Here is a 14,197-nt window from a genome sequence, read left to right as displayed (position 1 = left end):
TGTGTGCGATTGTGGGAAGAGGAGATAAGAAAGGAGTAGAGAAGGAGATCTTGTGAGGATCAAATCAGAGCAGTTTGGTTTACTGGTGAAAAGAGGTTAACAATTGTCAGTCAAACAAGCTGCACACTTCCAGCATAGAGGTGCAAATCCTTAGGAGAGATATAAAGTCCAAAAAGTTGGGGGAATTGACCCATTAAAATGTTTCCTTTTTTAAATAAAACAATTCAGCAGGGGTGAATGTAAAATAAGTAGAAGAGACACTTGCTCTTTAAACATGAGGAAGTACAGGACAACATCAATTACCTCTGATTATTGGGAGTGGATAGTTGAAGGGGGTATCTGAGACGCTTGTATTTTTTCTTATGGTGATAAGAAGTATTAAGCAGATTAGTTTCTAACTACCAATTTACCAATGCTTAGTCATTTCGGGGCCCCAATTAAAATAATGCAATCTCTTCTGACCTCCTGCAGTGGTGCAGTTCCAGCGATGTCACTTTTTCGGAGAGTGACGTGACATTCTTATAGGTATCATTTTTCTCTGTCTATCACCCTACACTTTCCCTCCATTCTGAAACTGACCTAAGACTAACATCCTCCATAATTTGAAACTCGCACCATTGTTTCTAAGACTGTTTCTAAGACTTTTCCCGTGCTGCGCCAGTTCTTTGGAATGCACTCCCCCAGACGATCCGACTATTACCTAGCCCCCACATTTTTAAGTGTGCTTTAAAAAGACCATGTCTTTAAATAAGCCTATCACCTCAACACACTAACCTATCTCTCCCCTGTTCCCTCCTTCTAAATATCATACAGAATCTGCTCCTTCCTTTTCACCTGTCTCCTCCAGGTGTGTCTGGGCCCCCTCCTTTTATGGTGACAAAGCTACAGCTTATATATATATATATATATATATATATATATATATATATAAATATACACACACACACATATACATATATATTCATATATATATATATATATATATATATACACTGCTAAAAAAAATCCAAGTTAATCAAACTTCTGTGAAATCAAATGCTGTTGTGCAAATGGAATATGCAACAGATGGAAATTATTGGCAATTATCAAGACACACTCAATAAAGGAGTGGTTCTGCAGGTGGGGACCACAGACCACATCTCAGTACCAATGCTTTCTGGCTGATGTTTTGATCACATTTGAATGTTGGTTGTGCCTTCACACTCGTGGTAGCATGAGACCGACTTTACAACCCACACAAGTGGCTCAGGTAGTGCAGCTCATCCAGTATGGCACATCAATGCGAGCTGTGGCAAGAAGGTTTGCTGTGTCTGTCAGCGTAGTGTCCAGAGGCTGGAGGCGCTACCAGGAGACAGGCCAGTACACCAGGAGATGTGGAGGGGGCCGTAGGAGGGCAGCAACCCAGCAGCAGGACCGCTACCGAAGCCTTTGTGCAAGGAGGGACAGAAGGAGCACTACCAGAGACTTGCAAAATGACCTCCAGCAGGCCACAAATGTGCATGCGTCTGCTCAAACGGTTAGAAACCGACTCCATGAGGATGGTCTGAGTGCCCGACGTCCACAGATGGCTCACAGCCCAACACTGTGCAGGACGATTGGCATTTGCCACAGAACACCAGGATTGGCAAATTCGCCACTGTCGCCCTTTGCTCTTCACAGATGAAAGCAGGTTCACACTGAGCACATGGGATAGAGTCTGGAGACTCCATCTTCTGCCTGCAACATCCTTGATCATGACCGGTTTGGCAGTGGGTCAGTAAAGTTGTGGGGTGGCATTTCTTTGGAGGGCCACACAGCCCTCCATGTGTTCACCAGAAGTAGCCTGACTGCCATTAGGTACCGAGATGAGATCTTCAGACCCCTTGTGAGACCAAATGCTGGTGCGGATGGCCCTGGGTTCCTCCTAATACAGGACAATGCCAGACCTCATGTGGCTGAAGTGTGTCAGCAGTTCCTGCAAGATGATGACATTGAAGCTATGGACTTGCCCGCCCATTCCCCAGACTTGAATCCGTTTGAACACATCAGGGACATCATGTCTCGCACCATCCACCAATGTCACGTTGCCCCACAGACTGTCCTGTAGTTGGCGGATGCTTTAGTCCAGGTCTGGGAGCAGATCCCTGAGGAGACTATCTGCCGCCTCATCAGGAGCATGCCCAGGCATTGCAGGGAGGTCATACAGGCACGTGGAGGCAACACACACACAACTGAACATCATTTTCTTGTCTTGAGGCATTTCCACTGAAGTTGGATCAGCCTGTAACTTGATTTTCCACTTTGATTTTAAGTATCATTCCTCATCCAAACTTCCATGGGATATTCATTTTGATTTACAGTGATCATTTTTATGTTTTATTGTTCTCAACACATTCCACTATGTAATGAATAAATATTTGCAACTGAAATATTTCATTAAGTGATATCTGCGTAGTATGTGGTATTTTAGTGTTCCCTTTTTTTGAGCAGTATATATATATATACAGTATATATACAGTATATATATATATATATATATATATATATATATATATATATATATATATATATATATATATACATATACAGTGCCTTGTGAAAGTATTCAGCCCCCTGGAACTTTTAACCTTTTCCCATATATTATGCTTCAAACATAAAGATACCAATTGTAATTTTTTGGTGAAGAATCAACAACAAGTGGAACACAATTGTGAAGTTGAATGAGATTTATTGTTTATTTTACATTTTTGTGGAAATTCAAAAACTGAAAAGTGGGGCGTGCAATATTATTCGGCCCTTTTACGTTCAGTGCAGCAAACTCACTCCAGAAGTTCATTGTGGATCTCTCAATGATCCAATGTTGTCCTTAATGACTAATGATGATAAATATAATCCAACTGTGTGTAATTAAAGAAGTTGTCCACTACTATAACCTTTTTTTTTTTTTTTTCATAAATCTTCCTATTATGTGCCACTGAAAACATCTACTGTGTTTATTTTAGCAATATTACCTTTTATCATGCTCGAGCAGCACATCTTTAGTGCTGGATTCAGCATTCATGGGGTTAATCGACAACTTCCTTTCTCCTGAGTTATTGTGCTCTAATAATACAAGTTCCATGATGCATTGTACTGCCACTAAGCCCGAACCTAGCACACCCACTCCAAAACACACCCAAACCCCTCCCTCCTCTCCCCCTCTATCTTCAAAAAGATTTGTGATGTCATTTCTGTCCAACCTCCTCTTTTACATTTGTCCAACCCACACTCCATTACACAGATAGATGGATGGATAGATAGATAGATAGATAGATAGATAGATAGATAGATAGATAGATAGATAGATAGATAGATAGAGATATATCTATGTAAATTTCCATAGATATGTCCATATCCATGTTTCTAAACCCCTTCACCCCTGGACCATTTTTGTTTTCGTTTATCGCTCCCCTTCTTTCCAGAGCCATCATTTGTCCGTCAATATGGCCATATGAGGGCTTATTTTTTGCGGGACAAGTTCTACTTTTGAACGACACCATTGGTTTTACAATGTCGTGTAACAGAAAATGTGAAAAAAATTCAAAGTGCAATGAAATTGCAAAAAAGTGCAATCCCACACTTGTTTTTTGCTTGGCTTTTTTGCTAGGTTCACTAAATGCTAAGGCTGTGTGCACACGTTGCGGATTTGATTGCAGATCCGCAGGGTTTTTTGCCGCACTGAATTGCATCAAATCCGCAGTGTAGTGCACAACCAATGTAAGTCTATGGGAGCCGCAGACTTGTTGTGCACATGCTGCGGAAAAAGCTGCACCGAAACACAGCTTTTTTTCTCGCAGCATGTCACTTCTTTTGTGCGGAACTGCAGCGTTTCTGCACCCATAGACTTTCATTGAGTTGGGCACATCCACAGCAAAACCGCAGATGTAAAAAAGATCTGCAGTTTAGATGCGGATGTGGGTCCGAGAAACGCTGCAGCTCGGGAGGAGGGAAGTGTGTGGGCGGTGACGGTGTGCGTGTATGTGTGGGCGGGCGGGGTCTGCGGGCTGTTCGGATGTGTGCGGCGCTGTGCGGGACTGTTCAGGTGTGTGCGGGGTCTGCGGGCTGTTCGGATGTGTGCGGCACTGTTCGGATGTGTGCGGCACTGTTCGGATGTGTGCAGGACTGTTCAGATGTGTACGGCCCTGTGCGGGACTCTTCGGGTGTGTGCGGGGCTGTGCGGGGGGTCCTTTGGGGTGTGTGTGCAGGCATCATCCGATGGGACTACAAGTACGCAGCATCCAATCTGCAGCTCATTCGGATGTAATCCGGACAGTGGACACGCACCCTACACTATCCATACATCTATCAATAGATATATCTATCCAGATATATCTATAGATAGATATATGAATAGATAGATGTATGCATCTATAGATTTATCAATATGTAGATATGTCTATCCATTTAATCTATCATCTATCTGTCTATCTGTGTGTGTAATGGAGTGTGGGCTGGACAAATGTAAAAGAGGAGGTTGGACAATAATGACATCACAAATCTTTTTTTTTGTTCAACAATACACCTTTATTTAGCTTTCCAAAACGCATAAAAACCACACCAAAAGCGAATTAAAAAATGCATCAAAACCGTGCAAAAACCTGCATTAAAAAACGCATCAAAACTGCACAAAAAAACACATCAAAACTGCACCAAAAACTGCATCAAAACCGCACCAAAATTGCAACAACACTGCACCAAAACCGCACCAAAAACTGCATCAAAACTGCGCAAAAACCGCACCAAAAACTGTATCAAAACCGCACCAAAAACTGCATCAAAACCGCACCAAAAACTGTATCAAAACCGCACCAAGAACTGTATCGGAGCCGCACCAAAAACTCCATCAAAACCGCACCAAAACTGCACCAAAAACTGCATCAAGCCGCACCAAAAACTGCATCAAAACCGCACCAAAAACTGTATCAAAACCGCACCAAGAACTGTATCAAAGCCGCACCAAAAACTCCATCAAAACCGCACCAAAACTGCACCAAAAACTGCATCAAAACCGCACCAAAACTGCAAAACTGCACCAGGTTTTGATGCAGTTTTGATGCAGTTTTTGGTGCAGTTTTGATGCTTTTTTTGGTGCGGTTTATGCACGGTTTTAATGCCGTTTTTGGAAATAAATAAACGGAAAATGTGCATGATTTGAATGGAAACATGCATGAAAAAACGGATTCCAAGGCCGGATTCATCATTTCACATTTCAGTTTCATACGTTTTTTGCCGGATCCGTCGCTGTGCGTTTTTTCACCGGACAGAAAAAACGTTCCTCTGTATGTGTTTTCCGTCCAGCGGAAACAGCTTTTTTGACGGACCCGGCAAAAAACGGATGAAACGTGTGGCCATCAGGCGCTATCCGGCGCTAATACGGATCCGGCGGAAAAAAATGGATCCATTTTTTTCAAAACTCGCCGGATTGTGCCTGACGGCAAAAACCTGATGTGAAAGCAGCCAAATATAAGGATAGATACATCTATGTATCTACAGATATATCTATCTATAAATATATCTATAGATAGATATATCCATAGATATATAATAGAAAGGCCGATGTTTCTAAGGCTACTTTCACACTAGCATCGTGCACTGCACGTCTCAATGCGTCGTTGTGGAGAAAAAACGCGTCCTGCTAAGTTGCCCGCAGGATGTGTTTATTCTCCATAGACTTTTATTAGCGACCCAGTGCCACATGTCGCAACCGTAGCACGACGGTTGCGCCGTGTTTTGGCGCACCGCCGGCACAAAAAAAGTTATATGTAAAGTTTTTTTGTGCGTCTAGTCTGCCATTTTCGACTGCGCTTGCACGGGCGAAACGCAGCCCCCTCCTCCCCGGACCTTGCAATGGGGCAGCGGAAGCGTCTTAAGACTGGACCAGTATGCGTCGGTACGTAGGGCCGACGCTAGTGTGAAAGCAGCCTAAGGCTACTTTCACACTTGCGTTTTTAGCAATCCATCTTTTTGGGAAAAAAACAGATCCTGCAAATGTGCTCGCAGGATGCGTTTTTTACCCATAGACTTGTATTAGTGACGGATCGCGACGGATGGCCACACGTCGCGTCCGTCGTGCAACGGATGCGTCGTGTTTAGGCGGCACGTTGGGATGAAAAAACGTTCAAGTGAAAGTTTTTTTTGTCTGTCGCGTACGCCATTTTCTACCGCGCATCCGCGGCCAAAAATCCGTCCCCTCCTCCCCGGACTTCAGAATGGGCAGCGGATGCGTTGAAAAACTGCATCCGCTGCCCACGACGTGCACAAATTTCACAACGTGCGTCAGTACGTAGGCCTGACGCATAGCGATGGACCCGTACCGACGCAAGGGTTAAATAGGCCTTTATGAGCGTTTAATTTAATAAAAAAACGGAAAAAAACGGCGTGGGCTCCCACGCAATTTTCTGCACCAGAGGGGGAAAGCCGATGGCCGGGGGCCAATATTTGTAGCCTGCTAGGAATATCAGCCCACAGCTGTCTGCGTAGCCTTTACTGGCTATTAAAATACGGAGACCTGTCATGATCTCCATGGCCAGAGAACTAGCATAAGCCTCAATAGGAACAAGCTCTTGGAAGATGTAACTGTACTGACCATGAACTAAACCTACCGCATCATCTAGAAGTAGCCAGGTAGCATGTCCTACTTTTTATCCCTATATGCCCAGCGCCGGCCGGAGAACTAAATAATGCTAGCAGAGGGAAATATAAGACCTGACTCACCTCTAGAGAAATGCCCAAAAAGGAGACAGAAGCCCCCCACATATATTGGCGGTGATATGAGATGAAACAACAAACGCAGCAGGAAAATAGTTTTAGCAAATTTGAGGTCCGCTTTCTAGATAGCAGAAGACAGAAAGCATACTTTCATGGTCAGTAGAAAACCCTAACAAAACACATCCAGAAATTACTTTAGGACTCTGGCATTAACTCATAATACCAGAGTGGCAATTCCTGATCAACAAGAGCTTTCCAGACACAGTAACGAAACTGCAGCTGTGAACTGGAACCAAAATACAAAAACAAAACATGGACGAATGTCCAACTTATCTAGTAGATGTCTGGGAGCAGGAACAAGCACAGAGAGGCTTCTGATAACATTGTTGACCGGCAAGCATCTAACAGAGAAGCCAGGTTATATAGCGACACCCAGATCTAATCAGAACAGGTGAACAGGGAAGATGATGTCACAAGTTCAATTCCACCAGTAGCCACCGGGGGAGCCCAGAATCCAAATTCACAACAGTACCCCCCCCTCAAGGAGGGGGCACCGAACCCTCACCAGAACCACCAGGGCGATCAGGATGGGCCCCATGAAAGGCACGAACCAGATCAGAGGCATGAACATCAGATGCAGTGACCCAAGAATTATCCTCCTGGCCGTATCCCTTCCACTTGACCAGATACTGGAGTCTCCGTCTGGAAACACGGGAGTCTAGGATTTTTTCCACAACGTACTCCAACTCACCCTCAACCAACACCGGAGCAGGAGGCTCAACGGAAGGCACAACCGGTGCCTCATACCTGCGCAATAACGACCGATGAAAAACGTTATGAATAGAAAAGGATGCAGGGAGGTCCAAACGGAAGGAAACAGGGTTAAGAATCTCCAATATTTTATACGGACCGATGAACCGAGGCTTAAACTTAGGAGATGAGACCCTCATAGGGACAAAACGAGAAGACAACCACACCAAATCTCCAACACAAAGCCGAGGACCAACACGACGGTGACGGTTGGCAAAAAGCTGAGTCTTCTCCTGGGACAACTTTAAATTGTCCATCACCTGCCCCCAGATATGATGCAATCTCTCCACCACCGCATCCACTCCAGGACAATCCGAGGATTCCATCTGACCGGAGGAAAATCGAGGGTGGAACCCCGAATTACAGAAAAACGGGGACACCAAAGTGGCAGAGCTGGCCCGATTATTGAGGGCGAACTCCGCCAATGGCAAAAAAGCAACCCAATCATCCTGGTCAGCAGACACAAAACACCTCAGATATGTCTCCAGGGTCTGATTAGTCCGCTCGGTCTGGCCATTAGTCTGAGGGTGAAAAGCAGACGAAAAAGACAAATCTATGCCCATCCTAGCACAGAATGCCCGCCAAAATCTAGACACAAATTGGGTTCCTCTGTCAGAAACGATATTCTCAGGAATACCATGCAAACGAACAACATTTTGAAAAAACAGGGGCACCAACTCGGAAGAAGAAGGCAATTTGGGCAGGGGAACCAAATGGACCATCTTAGAAAAATGGTCACACACCACCCAGATGACAGACATCTTCTGAGAAACAGGCAGATCTGAAATAAAATCCATCGAGATGTGTGTCCAAGGCCTCTTAGGAATAGGCAAGGGCAACAATAATCCACTAGCCCGAGAACAACAAGGCTTGGCCCGAGCACAAACGTCACAAGACTGCACAAAGCCTCGCACATCTCGTGACAGGGAAGGCCACCAGAAGGATCTTGCCACCAAATCCCTGGTACCAAAAATTCCAGGATGACCTGCCAATGCAGAAGAATGTACCTCAGAGATGACTCTACTGGTCCAATCATCAGGAACAAACAACCTATCAGGCGGACAACGATCCGGTCTATCCGCCTGAAACTCCTGCAAGGCCCGCCGCAGGTCTGGAGAAACGGCTGACAAGATAACTCCCTCCTTAAGAATACCTGTGGGGTCAGAGTTGCCGGGTGAATCAGGCTCAAAACTCCTAGAAAGGGCATCCGCCTTAACATTCTTAGAACCCGGTAGGTACGATACCACAAAATTAAACCGAGAGAAAAATAATGACCAGCGCGCCTGTCTAGGATTCAGGCGCCTGGCGGTCTCAAGATAGATCAAATTTTTGTGGTCAGTCAATACCACCACCTGATGTCTGGCCCCCTCGAGCCAATGGCGCCACTCCTCAAACGCCCACTTCATGGCCAAAAGCTCCCGATTCCCAACATCATAATTCCGCTCAGCGGGCGAAAATTTACGGGAAAAGAAGGCACAAGGCCTCATCACGGCGCAGTCAGAACTTTTCTGCGACAACACTGCCCCAGCCCCGATCTCAGAAGCGTCGACCTCAACCTGAAAAGGAAGAGTCACATCAGGCTGACGCAACACAGGGGCAGAAGAAAAACGGCACTTAAGCTCCTGAAAGGCCTCCACAGCATCAGGGGACCAATTAGCAACATCAGCACCCTGTCTAGTCAAATCGGTCAATGGCTTAACGACATCCGAAAAACCAGAAATAAATCGACGATAAAAGTTGGCAAAGCCCAAAAATTTCTGAAGACTTTTAAGAGAAGAGGGCTGCGTCCAATCACAAATAGCTTGAACCTTGACAGGATCCATCTCAATGGAAGAGGGAGAAAAAATATATCCCAAAAAGGAAATTCTCTGAACCCCAAAAACGCACTTAGAACCCTTGACACACAGAGAATTAGACCGCAAAACCTGAAAAACCCTCTTAACTTGCCGGACATGAGAGTCCCAATCATCCGAAAAAATCAGAATATCATCCAGATACACTATCATAAATTTATCCAAAAAATCGCGGAAAATATCATGCATAAAGGACTGGAAGACTGAAGGGGCATTAGAAAGACCAAAAGGCATCACCAAATACTCAAAGTGGCCCTCGGGCGTATTAAATGCGGTTTTCCACTCATCCCCCTGCCTGATCCGCACCAAATTATACGCCCCACGGAGATCAATCTTAGAGAACCACTTGGCCCCCTTTATGCGAGCAAACAAATCAGTCAGCAACGGCAATGGGTATTGATATTTAACCGTGATTTTATTCAAAAGCCGATAATCAATACATGGTCTCAAAGAGCCGTCTTTTTTTGACACAAAGAAAAAACCGGCTCCTAAGGGAGATGACGATGGACGAATATGTCCCTTTTCCAAGGACTCCTTTATATATTCTCGCATAGCAGTATGTTCAGGCACAGACAGATTAAATAAACGACCCTTTGGGTATTTACTACCCGGAATTAAATCTATAGCACAATCGCACTCACGGTGCGGAGGTAGCGAACCCAGCTTGGGTTCTTCAAAGACGTCACGATAATCAGACAGGAACTCAGGGATTTCAGAGGGAATAGATGATGAAATGGACACCAAAGGTACGTCCCCATGAGTCCCCTTACATCCCCAGCTCAACACAGACATAGCTCTCCAGTCAAGGACTGGGTTGTGAGACTGCAGCCATGGCAATCCTAGCACCAAATCATCATGTAGATTATACAGCACCAGAAAACGAATAGTCTCCTGGTGATCCGGATTAATACACATAGTCACTTGTGTCCAGTATTGTGGTTTATTATTAGCCAATGGGGTGGAGTCAATCCCCTTCAGAGGAATAAGAGTCTCCAAAGGCTCTAAATCATACCCACAACGATTGGCAAAGGACCAATCCATAAGACTCAAAGCGGCGCCAGAGTCGATATAGGCGTCCGTAGTAATAGATGACAAAGAGCAAATCAGGGTCACAGACAAAATAAATTTAGACTGTAAAGTGCCAATGGAAACAGATTTATCAAGCTTTTTAGTACGCTTAGAGCATGCTGATATAACATGAGTAGAATCCCCACAATAGAAACACAACCCATTTTTCCGTCTAAAATTCTGCCGCTCGCTTCTGGACAGAATTCTATCACACTGCATGTTTTCTGGCGTCTTCTCAGTGGACACCGCCAGATGGTGCACTGGTTTGCGCTCCCGCAGACGCCTATCGATCTGAATGGCCATTGTCATGGACTCATTCAGACTTGCAGGCACAGGGAACCCCACCATAACATCCTTAATGGCATCAGAAAGACCCTCTCTGAAAGTAGCCGCCAAGGCACACTCATTCCACTGAGTAAGCACAGACCATTTACGGAATCTTTGGCAGTAAATTTCAGCTTCATCTTGCCCCTGCGATAGGGACATCAAAGTTTTTTCTGCCTGAAGTTCCAAATGAGGTTCCTCATAAAGCAAGCCCAAGGCCAGAAAAAACGCATCCACATTGCGCAACGCAGGATCCCCTGGTGCCAATGCAAAAGCCCAATCTTGAGGGTCGCCGCGGAGCAAGGAAATCACAATCCCAACCTGCTGTGCAGGGTCTCCAGCAGAACGAGATTTCAGGGACAAAAATAACTTACAATTATTTCTAAAATTCTGAAAGCTAGATCTATTCCCTGAGAAGAATTCCGGCAAAGGAATTCTCGGCTCTGATACCGGAGCATGAACAACAAAATCTTGCAAACTTTGTACTTTCGTGGCGAGATTATTCAAACCTGCAGTTACACTCTGTAGATCCATTATAGACAGGTGAACATAGAGCCATTCAAAGATTAGAAGGAGAGAGAAAAAAAAGAAAGACTGCAGCATAGACAGACTGGCAAGTGATCCAATTAAGAGCACACTAACTACTAGAGAGAAAAAAAAAAAAAAAAAAAAAAATTTTCAGCAGACTTCTTATTTCTCTCCTTTCTCAGCCAAGGATTTTAACCCTTTAGTGGGCCGGTCAAACTGTCATGATCTCCATGGCCAGAGAACTAGCATAAGCCTCAATAGGAACAAGCTCTTGGAAGATGTAACTGTACTGACCATGAACTAAACCTACCGCATCATCTAGAAGTAGCCAGGTAGCATGTCCTACTTTTTATCCCTATATGCCCAGCGCCGGCCGGAGAACTAAATAATGCTAGCAGAGGGAAATATAAGACCTGACTCACCTCTAGAGAAATGCCCAAAAAGGAGACAGAAGCCCCCCACATATATTGGCGGTGATATGAGATGAAACAACAAACGCAGCAGGAAAATAGTTTTAGCAAATTTGAGGTCCGCTTTCTAGATAGCAGAAGACAGAAAGCATACTTTCATGGTCAGTAGAAAACCCTAACAAAACACATCCAGAAATTACTTTAGGACTCTGGCATTAACTCATAATACCAGAGTGGCAATTCCTGATCAACAAGAGCTTTCCAGACACAGTAACGAAACTGCAGCTGTGAACTGGAACCAAAATACAAAAACAAAACATGGACGAATGTCCAACTTATCTAGTAGATGTCTGGGAGCAGGAACAAGCACAGAGAGGCTTCTGATAACATTGTTGACCGGCAAGCATCTAACAGAGAAGCCAGGTTATATAGCGACACCCAGATCTAATCAGAACAGGTGAACAGGGAAGATGATGTCACAAGTTCAATTCCACCAGTAGCCACCGGGGGAGCCCAGAATCCAAATTCACAACAGAGACCCCCCCAAAAATATGACGTGAGGTCCCCCAATATTTTATAGCCAGAAAGGCTGCGCAGACAGCTGTGGGCTGATATTCATAGCCTAGAGAGGGGCCATGGATATTGGTCCCCCCCGGCTACAAATACCAGTCCACAGCCGCCCCAGAAATGGCGCATCTGTAAGATGCGCCAATTCCGGCACTTAGCCCCTCTCTTCCCACTCCCGTGTAGCGGTGGGATATGGGGTAATAAGGGGTTAATGTCTCCTTGCTACTGTAAGGTGACATTAAGCCGGGTTAATAACGGAGAGGCATCAATAAGACGCCTATCCATTATTAATCCAATAGTAAGAAAGGGTTAATAAAACACGCACACATTAGGAAAAAGTATTTTAATATTCTTCATTTAACCATACTTACCATACTTCAGCGCCTGCAAAAAACGTAAAATAATAAACCGTATACTACCTGTCCGCCGTAGTCCAATTAATAACGAGTGTCCCACGACGATCTCCCCTATAGAACAGTGACATCGGGTGATGTCACTGCTCTATAGGACCCTCAGTGACACACTGACATCAGTGCATCACTGAGAGGTTACTAAAGTTCACTGGTCTCACTTTATCGCAAAAAGCTGCGTGGGAACTTCCTCACACAGCAATGCCATAAAGTGAGAATAGGGACTATTTTCTCACGGGGGCGTAGGAATACATTGTGGGGAATACATTGTGGAAGGATACCTTCCACCCCTCATTGTGTTCCTGGAGCCCCTGCATGGTGCATGTCATCGCATGACGCATGTCGTTGCATGCTGCATGTCGCATGTAGTCGCATGGTGCATGTCGTTGCATGGCGCATGTAGTCGCATGGTGCATGTCGTCGCATGGCGCATGTCGTCGCATGGCGCATATCGTCGCATGGCGCATGTCGTCGTATGGCGCATGTCGCATGTCATTGCATGGTACATGTCATATGCCGTCGCATGGTGCGTGTCGTCGCATGGTGCATGCCGCCGCATGGTGCATGTCGCTGCATGGTGCATGTCGTTGCATGGCGCATGTCGTCGCATGGTGCATGTTGCATGTCATTGCATGGTACATGTCACATGCCGTCGCATGGTGCGTGTCGCCGCATGGTGCATGTCGTCACATGGCGCATGTCGTCGCATGGTGCATGTCGCATGTCATTGCATGGTACATGTCACATGCCGTCGCATGGTGCGTGTCGCCGCATGGTGTGTGTCGCCGCATGGTGCATGTCATCGCATGGCGCATGTCGTCGCTTGGTGCATGTCATTGCATGGTACATGTCACATGCCGTCGCATGGTGCGTGTCGCCACATGGTGCGTGTCGCCGCATGGTGCATGTCGCCGCATGGTGCATGTTGTCGCATGGCGCATGTCGTTGCATGGCGGATGTCATTGCATGGTACATGTCGCATGTCACCGCATGGTGAGTGTCGTTGCATGGCGCATGTCGTTGCATGGTGTGTTTTGTATGTATGTACTGTATATGTATATATATATATATTTTTTTTTACATTCAACACATTAGCCGGATGATGGGACTACTACTGTCCCATCATTGGCTAATGTGTCACTCATTGCCACTGTAGCAGGCAGAGCCCGATGGGACTTGTAGTCCCATCGGACGATGCCTGCCCACAGAGACACACACACACAACACACACCCCAAAGACCACAAGACCACCCCCCAGCAGACCCCAGCACATACTGGTGCCGGTCCACATGGCGCCGGTCCGCACAGCGCCGGCGCCCGGGATCGCACAGCGCCGGCGCCGGGGACCGCACAGCACCGGCACCGGGGACCGCACAGCACCGGCGCCGGGGACCGCACAGCACTGGCACCCGGGACCGCACAGCACCGGCGCCCGGGACCGCACAGCACCGGTGCCCAGGACCGCACAGCACCGGCGCCCGCCCACATATCCCTGCCTAGC

Source organism: Ranitomeya variabilis, chromosome 5 (genome assembly GCF_051348905.1).
Source record: "Ranitomeya variabilis isolate aRanVar5 chromosome 5, aRanVar5.hap1, whole genome shotgun sequence".
NCBI classification, from domain to species: Eukaryota; Metazoa; Chordata; class Amphibia; order Anura; family Dendrobatidae; genus Ranitomeya; species Ranitomeya variabilis.
This window is presented reverse-complemented; position numbering follows the sequence as displayed.